Here is a 10,013-nt window from a genome sequence, read left to right on the forward strand (position 1 = left end):
AAACTGGGACAGGACAGAACGGAACGGACCGAGCCGGGACGGGACAGAACCGAGCGGACCAAACCGGGACGGCAGGTATGGGAATGGGGGGGGGGGCAACGGCAGGGGGGGGCAATGTGACCGGGGGGTCACCTGGGGTCAGTGTCACTGGGGTCGCCTTCATGGGGGTGTCACCGTATTGGGGGGGGTCACCTGGGGTCACCATTACTGGGGTCACTGTCATGGGGGGGGGGGGGTCGCCATAATGGGGGGGTCAACATAATGGGGGTCAACTGGGGTCATTGCCACTGGGGTCACCATATTGGGGGGGGTGTCCCCATCCCTGGTCGCCATTTGCCATGTTCCACCATGTCTGTGTGTGTCCCCAGGTGTGTCGGTGTCACCACGGCTCAGCACAGCATCAGCAGGACCTCCCTTATCAGCAGGACCCCCCCCATCCCCCCATCCCCCCTTATCACCATGTCCCCCCCTATCACCACCAAGGCCCTCCTTCTCACTATCACGACCCACTATCGCACCACCACAGCGCCCCCTGTCGGCCCGTCCCCCCTTATCAGCCCGCCCCCGTTTCCCGTCCCCGTTCTGCCCGTTCTGCCGCCGTAACGGGGAGTCCCGCGCGGTGTGGAGCAGCCACGCTCTGAAGGACGCGCGTGGCCGCGTGCTGTGCCCCATCCTGCGGCGCTACGTGTGTCCGCAGTGCGGCGCCACGCGGGACAACGCGCACACCAGGAGGTTCTGCCCGCTCACCCCGGCGTCATATCGCTCTGTGTATGCACCGAGAGCACGGGGACACGGGGACGGCGGTGACTGATAGCAGGTAATGGGGTATTAGGTTATAGGGGCTATTAGGTGATGGGGTTGTGGGTTATGGAGTTATGGGGTTATTTATGGGGTTATGGGGTTATTTATGGGGTTATAGGGGTATGGGGTTATTGGGGTTTGGGGTTGTGGGGTTCTGGGGGTTATAAGGGGTTATGGGCTATAGGGGTTATGGGGTTGGCCCCCACATATTGTACTGTGTGTGTCGGGGCAGTTGTGGTGGTGATGATGTTAATTAAGGCCGTAATTACTAATTACTATTACTAATAACGCACTCTGTGTCATCCCCAGGCTGTGCTGAGCGCAATGTGGGACAGAAGGCAGCAGCTGGGCACCAACTGTGCACCATCATTAGTGCACTATCACTTGTGCACCATCATTTGTACACCATCAGCTTTGCACCACCGCTCGTGCACCATCATCTTTACACCATCACTTTACACCTTCAGTTGTGCATCATCACTTGTGCACCATACCTTTGCACCATCACTTTGCACCACTACTTTGTACCATCATTTGTACAACATCACTTGTGCACCATCACTTTGCAGCATCCCTTTGCACCTTCAGTTGTGCACCACCACTTTGCACCATCACTTGTGCACCATCAGCTTTACACCCCCACTTTACACCCCCACTCTGCACCAGGAGCAGAGCTCAGCAGCTGTTCCCTGTTGTGTTGTTGTGTTATTGTGTAGTTGTGTTGTTCCAGCCCTGCTCACACTCGTGTGTTTATTGCACCATTATGGGCTTTTTTCCCCCAATAAAGCCCCACTCACAGCTGCAGCTTCATCCTGGCTCGTCCCCCTCCATCTTCCTCCTCCTCCTCCTGCTGTTGTTCACCCCCCGGCTCCGCTCACGACGCAGCCGCAGCAGCGACTCCAGGGCACGATGGGCGCTCATCACACTGCGGCTGTAGGATAATGGGACCCCATAGGGGATAATGAGACCCCATAGAGACCAATGAGACCCCATAGGGAACAATGAGACCCCACAGAGACCAATGAGACCCCATAGGGGGCAATGAGAGTCCCCATAAGGGACAGTGAGACCCCATAGGGGATAGTGAGACCCCTATAGGGCACGATGGGCGCTCATCACACGGCGGCTGCAGGGACAATGAGACCCCATAAAGACCAATGAGACCCCATAGGGGATAATGAGAGCCCATAGGGGATAGTGAGACCACACAGGGGACAGTGAGACCACACAGGGGACAGTGAGACCCCATAGGGGACAGCGAGACCCCATAAGTGCCAATGGGACCCTAACCCTAACCCCCCCCCAGCACTCACTTGAGGTTGGACAGCTCGAGGATCAGCCCCCCCAGCACCGCAGACGCATCCTCACGTGGTGCCACCTCATTCCTGGGGGTCAAAGGGGGTGAAAATGGCACCAATCCGGGGCTTTTTAAGCCCAAAATGAGCTCTGGGTTCTGGTGGGGGGAGGGGGGTCCGACCTGGGGGTGCAGCTGGGTGAGGCCGGGTCCCCATCGGCGTCCACAGGGCACAGAGGGGCTGCAGGCTGGGAGGGGGTGGGGGGCTGGGGGGGAAATGGGGTGAAATGGGGGCAACTGGGGCAACAGGGGATGAACTGGGGGGAACTGGGATGAACTGGGGTGAATGGGGGTGAATGGGGGGGGATTGGGGGATATGAGAGTGACTTGGGGGGGGACTGGGGTGAATGGGGGTGAATTGGGGGGCATTGGGGGGATCTAAGAGTGACTTGGGGGGGAATTGGTGTGACTTGGGATGATTTGGGGGTGAATGGGGGGGAACTGGGCTGAACTGGGGCACCAAGGGCTGAACTGGGGGGAACTGGGATGAAATGGGGTGAACTGGGGGGATCTGAGAGTGACTTGGGGGGGGAACTGAGATGATTTGGGGTGAATGGGGGCAAATTGAGGGGGACTGGGGGATATGAGAGTGACCTGAAGGGGGACTGGGATGAATTGGGGTGAATGGGGGGAAATTGGGGAGGATTGGGGGATCTGGGGGTGACTTAGGGGGAGACTGGGATGAATTTGGGTGATTTGGGGGTGAATGGCGGAGAACTGGGGTGAACTGGGGTAAGTTGGAGTGATTTGGGGTGAACTGGGGTAAATTGGGGCAATCTAGAGTGGAATGGGGGGTAAACTGGGGTGAACTGGAGCTCTATGGGGTGAAGTGGGACAATGTGGGTTGCAGTGGAGTGCTATGGGGCTGTTCCCTATGGGTTCTCATAGTACTCTGGCATTACCTGCAGCAGCTTGGTGTCCCCCCCTGGCACCCCACTGTGCTCTGGTGCTGAGATGTGGGGCAGCCCCACAGTGCCAGCCCCATAGCGCTCCTCACGCTCTGCCCCACAAGTGGGCTCCGCTTTGGCTGCCCACTCCCCCTCCAATGGATCTTTGGTGGCCTCAATGCATTCTGTGCCCCCATCAGTGTCACTATGGGGCTGTGGGGAGCTGTGGGGTGCTATGGGGCTGTGGGTCACTATGGGGCTGCAGGTCTCCCATATCAGGGCTGTTCTGGTCTTCCTGCTGCTCGCAGCCATCCATCCCATCCTGGAACAACCCCCCCCATAACCTGTGTGCTCCTTACCCCATAGCTGTGGGGAGCTGGGGGGTGGGGAGTCCAGAGCGTCGCCTCCAATCATGGCCCCCATACTGATGTCCTCCATATTGGTGTCCCCCCCATTTATGTCTCCCCCATTGCTGTCCCCCATATTGCTGTCTCCCCCCTTGGTGTCCCCCATATTAGTGTCCCCTCCACTTACATACCCCTCATTGCTGCCCCCTCTATTGGTGTCCCCCCCATTTCTGTCCCTCTCCTTGATGTCCCCTCCATTGATGTCCCCCATATTGCTGCCCCCTCCATTGGTTTCCTCTTCCTCGGTGCCCCCCATATTAGTATCCCCCCCCTTGGTGTCCCCTCTATTGATGTCCTCCCCCTTGGTATCCACTCCATTAGTGTCTGCCATATTGGTGTCCACCATACTGGTGTCCCCTCCCTTGCTGTCCCTCCCCTTGGTGTCCCTGTCCCCTCCATTTTTGTCCCCTCCATTGGTGTCCACCATATTGGTGTCTGCCATATTGGTGTTTGCCATATTGGTGTCCCCCTCCTTGGTGTCCCCTCTATTGTTGTCCTCCCCATTGGTGCCCCATCCAATCATGTCCCCCCCCTTGCTGTCCACCATATTGGTGTCCCCTCCATTGTTTCCCCCCTCATTGGTGTCCCCTCTATTAGTATACCCTCCATTGATGTCCCCCCCCTTGCTCTCCCCCATATTAGTGTCCCCCCCATTAGTGTCCTCCATATTGCTGTCCACCATATTGCTGCCCACCATATTGCTGTCCCCCATATTGGTGTCCCCTCCATTTGTGCCCCCTCCATTGATGTCCCCCCCCTTGCTGTCCACCATATTGTTGTCCCCACTATAGTCTTCCCCCCCCTTGTTGTCTCCCCTCAGTCCTGCCCTGACTTTGACATTGGGGCCATCATGGTGGTCAACACCTGCAAGAGGAACAGCAGCTGCTTGGACGCCATTTTGTGGCCATTTTGAGGCCCTTTGGAAACCATTTTGTGACCATTTGGTGGCCATTTTGAGGCCATTTTGCGGCTGCTTGGAGGCCATTTGGTGGCCATTTTGAGACCGCTTGGAGGCCCATTGGAGGACATTTTGAAACCATTTTAAGCCCATTTTTTGGCCATTTTGAGGCCATTTTAAGTCATTACCTGTCACCTGGCTGCTCCTCCTTTTGCCCATGGCGCCGCTCACCTGAGGGGAACACACGCCCTTTGAGCATCATTTCCTCACTATTTCCCCTCAAATCCCCCCTGACCGCCCGGTCTCTCTCACTCCACGTCCCAGAATAACACCGTTATCCCGCTATAACGAAGCCCAATGGCGCCCATCCCGCCCCAAGGCCCTTCCCGGCCCCGCCGCCATTTTGCTTCACCTCAGCTCCCGCCCAACGCCTTCCCGCCTTTTTCACACCGCGCGCTCTGCGCCTGCGCCGCGCGGGGGACGCTGGGAGTTGCAGTCCCCGGAGAGACGTAACGCGGCGCAGCGCGGGGGACACTGGGAGTTGCAGTTCGCGGCACGCCGTAAAGCGCAGCGGGGTGCGGCGCTTTTGCGACAGCGTCGCCGTAAAGTGCGGAGGTGTTGGCAGCCCCGTAGGAGGAAGCGGTGAGTGGGGACGGACCGGGACCGGGGGGGTCCGATGGGGGGGGATCGAACGGCGGGGTCCAATAGGGGGGGGATAGACCGGGGGGGTCCAATGGGGGGGATCTAATGGGGTGGGGGTCCGATGGGGGGGGTTCAGTGGGGGAGGGGGGGGGGGGGTACAACGGGGGGATACAATGGAGGGCGGGGGGATTCAATGGGGGGGGGGATACAATGCGGGGGATCTAATGTGGGGGGGGGTCCGATGGGGGGTGTACAACCGGGGGGGTCTGTGCTCTGTCACAGGCATACAAGCCTGTTGGAAGGAGTGCATTGAGGCTGCAGCGCCCAAATGATAAACCTGAGTTAGCTGTCACCAGCAACCAAGCTTACGGTTAATTTCTGAAACAAGATTAGTGATAGTATTTCCACGCAGCTGGCACAGAAGCTTCTTGGATTACAGTGCTGACAACACACATTCACCAGAGCCAGCAATGACAAAAAAATTTCCCACTCCCACCAGAACTTGAAGGACAGAGACCAATTTAGGTTTCTTCACTCTCACGAAGGGGAGTAAGTAAGAAGGTTCACTCAGTAATTCAACCTTACAGAGGCTACTTAGTAATTCTGTGAATTTAAGGAATTATAAAATGATGGATAAAAATCAGAAGTATTTTGTATTTAAATATATGTATACATTATACAGTTATTCTAATGCGACATCAAATGATTACTATTTTGCCCACAGATATGAGAACTGTTAAGAGAAAATATACTTGCTTTTAACCACTGTAGATCACCCATGGCACATACCTAAGGACAACATAACAGCTGAAAGCAGTAACTGGGAGAAACACTATACAAAGTATACAGATTGGGCTGCACGTGCGTCAAGTAATTTATTAACACAACGAGGTTGGGGGGGAAGAAGAATTAAGTTTGATACCTGTTGTCTTCGTTTCTCCTCTTCAATAACAGCTTTGGCTTCTGCCTCTTTTATCTGTCCAGACATACAAAGTGATAAGTAACTGTTGTAAAAGCAGGTAAAACTATTATCTTACAGAGCCATAATTTATAGAACAGTTCTCAGAAAAGCGAGCAAAACCTTCACCAAGTGAGCTGTGAGCTTACTCAGATTCTAAAACATTCTGTGAAAAACCTCTATCAATTCATGTTTGAAAAACATGGAACATAAGAGACGCTACCATGTTATAAAACTAAACTTCTGACTAACTGGAAAATTCAAATGACAAATATAAAACCTGGGGAAAATATAAATATATATATTCATTAATACCAGGGAAAATTCCTTAATAAAGTCACTCTAAGCTTTCAGTAACTCAGTCCTCAATTCAGCACACTGTACACTGACGGGTAAATCCTTATATATGTATGTAATTTACACTCACACACTTCATTCCAAGTAGTTAAATATGCCCTGACTGCTAGAGCAAAAGGAAATCTCCACTTTTGTACCAAATGACATATTGGATAATGCATACTCATATTGTTCTACTGCTCTTGTTGTAATGGAAACTGTCAATGCAATTACATTTGCTTCACCATCAGAAAGTTTTATGAAAAATAAAACCTGGAACTACAACTGATCACTCTACAGAACTGTTACATAGCATTCAAGACAGCAAATTAAATGCCAGAAACTTAACCAGTTCATGCACCACTTCCTCATGTTTCCATAAAAGGCCTAGAAAAACAATGTGGATACTCTGTCTCTTTAGGTGAGATTATTATGCAGCAGTTTCTTTACTTCAAACAAAATTATTGGAGAGCATCCATGTTTACAATGGGCTGAAAAGCACATGCAGTTGCTGAAAGCTCTCTATAATTGTGGCAGTCACCTAATACTGTGTGACAGGAACACACAAGATAACACTTTGCTAACCTTCAAAGTAAAAGTAAGGCCTAAATGAAGTGCTTCTATAGCTCTCACTAGCAGTAATGATTTTATTATCATTGATTAGCACTTCTTGGCTGAAGAGGAAATCTCCAGTTCCAATGTACATTAAAAATAAAGAGGTAATAGAGCATTACCTTAACATAGTGTTTCATCAAGTGAGTTGACACTATCTACAAGTAGTGCAATTCTCAGCAATAAGCCAGATTCAATAGTCCAAAAATTAAATGTGCCATTAAACTGTACGCTGAGTTACACTGCATTTCTTGCTATTACTGTCTTGAAAAAATAACAATCTGCCTGTTTTTTCCAACTTTTCTCAAGGCAATGAAGACAACATAACTAAAATGGATACACCACCTCAGACGCCTTCCGTTTCATTTCCTTGCATAACACATCACACTCCAGTGAAACTTGGCCTTCTTGTATCTTGCTGCACTGTACTTCCTGTTAAGTATAAATTGAATTGTTTGTAATTCATTTCCCTATATAAAAATTTAATTATAACGTTCATTTTGTTGGGAAAATTGTAAAACAATTCAGTATATTTACAGAATGAAGCTAATAAATCAATATTATTTGAAACTGTAACTGTATTCAAGCATCCTTTTCTATTTTCCTTCTTTCTGATAAGCTAAACTGAAACAAGGATAAATCAAATGGTTCAGTTTAATTTTTCTTGTCTTTTTTTTCACTTATTTATTTAAGACAAAGCAATATAACCTTGTGAACTGTTACAAAAGATACCATGCAAAGTAACTAATAAGTAACTCTTCTGAAACTTCGTATCAATTCTCTAAACTGGCTGAAACTACAGGGCAAGGTCTGGTCATGGGAAGATCTCCCCTACTTCCTTCTCCTTCCTCCCCCTTACATTGAAGGCCAAAACAAACAAACAAACAAACAAACAACAACAACAGAAAAAAAAAAAATCAAAAAAACCCACCAACAAAACCAAAACAGAATACCAGCACAGAGAGAAAGTTGTAATCTTATAATCTATACCACTAGCCTATGAAGAATTTTGTCAGGAAAGCACAGTAACATAGCCAGAAGCTATTCTGGTTTTCATGCTTTCTGACAATATGCAGAACAATTTTCATAGCATACAGCAAAATCCAAAAACTAACTTCTTCAGAGCAATTCCAGCATGCTAAGATAAACCACCTGCCTAGATGGTTAAGAATATGGTCCACTACAAGTTGTGGGTTACAAATTCAAGTGGTTTATACGACCTTGCATGTTTACATGCATAGCCTCATGATGCAACAGTTAACTTCAACACCAGAAAAGGAAGAAAAAATCCTCCTGTTTTGCACTCAAATTATGAGCTCCTACATTTGATATTAATTGTGATGGTTCAGATGAGGCATATTTACAGAGCAGCTTGGAATACGTGTCCTGTCAACTCCCAACTTCACCAGTAGTATACACAGACAGAAGACTGGTAGAGGAGAATTCAACTGCAAATATTAGGTACTCAATTCTGTTTCTCCTTATCTTCAAGATCGCAGGCTGCAGGCACAGAAGACTAAATATACAGGTACACTATCCAATCCAAGCTAAGAAAGAAGTACACTATCTGCTGTAAGTATGCAGCTCCAAGCAAATATGCATAAGGACCTCCTGGAATCAAAGATACCCTAATTACGATCTCAGACAAGGGCAGATGCATAAAGCAAACGTTAAGAGACATCATCTTTCACACTACAGAAACGAGTCATATTTCTGCAGTCAGATTAGCTGCAACTAATACACAGTCCAATTATCAATGGCTTATTGGTTCTACCATCATTTACCCTCTACACTGTAGCTCTCTGTACAAAAGAGAGCATGGATTTGGGGCTTGACCTGGAAACAGTGAGATGATATTTAAGGTGGGGATAGTGTTTTCTTCTCTTTCTGAAGGGAGACACCATTTCACTAGGAATCAGAAGGATCACTTCGTGGCTATTTAAATAAGTGGGCTGTCATCATATAAGAATTAATTTTTATTAATTATATAATTAACTCATAACAACCTTTCCACCTTATTAAAATCAAATTTACAAGATTGAGGGGGGGAAAAAAAGTAACCGTCATCATATTTAAGGACCATAAAACTTTCAGAATAGCAGATCTGGAATGTTCCATTTCAGGCCACTGTAAAAGTGAAAAGTGAGCATCCTAAACATTAATTTCATTGCTTCTTGCTACCACACTTCAGTTGGACATCCACATAATCACTGAAGACATCCCGGCACTCTGGGACAATAAAATCTGAACTGGTCTGAAATAGCTATACAGCGTCAGAACTCAGCAGAAGATGATGACACATTTCAGTTTTCCAAAAACAGTACGAAAATTAGGGACAGCAACAACTAGATGTAAGAGAGCTATCATGGAAATACCCATCTTCCTTATTCAATTAAGTCTGGCATAAGAAACAAGACCTCAAAGATCATCAAGTCCAACTGTAAACCTATATCTTAAGGAACAAGAAGCAGAAGTATACACGCAACCAATGATATTATTGATTTTACTGAACACAGTAGAGTAAGAAAAACTGAAATTAGTAAGAGCACTTAGTCACAACAAAATAATTTATCCTCAGCAGAAGTCAACATTTCAACTTACAAATAAAGAAAAGCTAGTTATTTATAAGCAGAGACTGCTCAATTTGAAGCATGTACTCTGGGCATTACCATCCTTTCATGCGCCCTGCAAGATCTGAGATTTCTGAAGACATTTCTTGGAGAAGCTAAGAACTCTGGGGAAACTGCATCTGTGTGGAAAGCTCAGAAGTTAACCGGGTCTTGAAAATAATTTAAGCATGCTTTGTTCAAGCCAGATAGTGAATTTTTCATTAAGTTAACACTTGTCAAGAGGTCACAGCAGCCTCTGGTTTTCCCCTCATCATACTTGATAGCTATAAGCTTTGTCCTTTATCTCTGCTGAAAGCTAAGGATGCTGATGCCTCTGTTTGCTTTAAGGGCCTCAGACAACCATCAATTAGGAATTCAAAACATCTGTGACTGTTCCAATCTATGTAATCATAAACTTCTCAGTTCCTAATGAGGAAAATGTGCTTTGACTTCTTAAATCACTCCAGATCATCTGATTATTTTCCTAATGGAACTACAAAAATTGAAGT

The 10,013-nt window shown here is 48.1% G+C and overlaps 1 protein-coding gene and 1 long non-coding RNA gene across 6 annotated transcripts in view; one reads left to right on the forward strand and one right to left on the reverse strand.

Annotated features, from left to right (window-relative positions):
- LOC146756971 (uncharacterized) overlaps positions 1-4,879 on the reverse strand; it is a 12,365-nt gene extending 7,486 nt beyond the window's left edge. Inside the window, exons 1-5 of one of the 4 annotated variants that reach the window (XR_014936965.1) lie at positions 4,760-4,879; positions 4,536-4,578; positions 3,058-3,364; positions 2,115-2,361; positions 1-1,732 (exon numbers count right to left, since the gene is read on the reverse strand). The exon at positions 1-1,732 is cut by the window's left edge and continues 858 nt beyond it. The gene's annotated coding sequence lies outside the window, so the exon portion shown is untranslated. Of the gene's footprint in view, positions 1,733-2,114; positions 2,362-3,057; positions 3,365-4,535 lie in introns of those variants that run through there. The other 3 variants (XR_014936964.1, XM_085523396.1, XM_085523397.1) reach the window with 3 other exon arrangements.
- A 53-nt stretch (positions 4,880-4,932) lies between these two features.
- Positions 4,933-7,471, forward strand: LOC146756972 (uncharacterized). 2 transcript variants are annotated; one of them, XR_014936991.1, is made up of 3 exons: positions 4,933-4,989; positions 5,402-5,538; positions 7,205-7,471. It is a non-coding gene; the product is annotated as an uncharacterized LOC146756972 (long non-coding RNA). The 2 variants fall into 2 exon arrangements; XR_014936990.1 differs by having other exon boundaries at positions 5,402-7,471.
- Positions 7,472-10,013: the final 2,542 nt, after the last annotated feature.

This window comes from Coturnix japonica, chromosome 24 (genome assembly GCF_054131305.1).
Source record: "Coturnix japonica strain WE chromosome 24, WE-NBRP24, whole genome shotgun sequence".
NCBI lineage: Eukaryota > Metazoa > Chordata > Aves > Galliformes > Phasianidae > Coturnix > Coturnix japonica.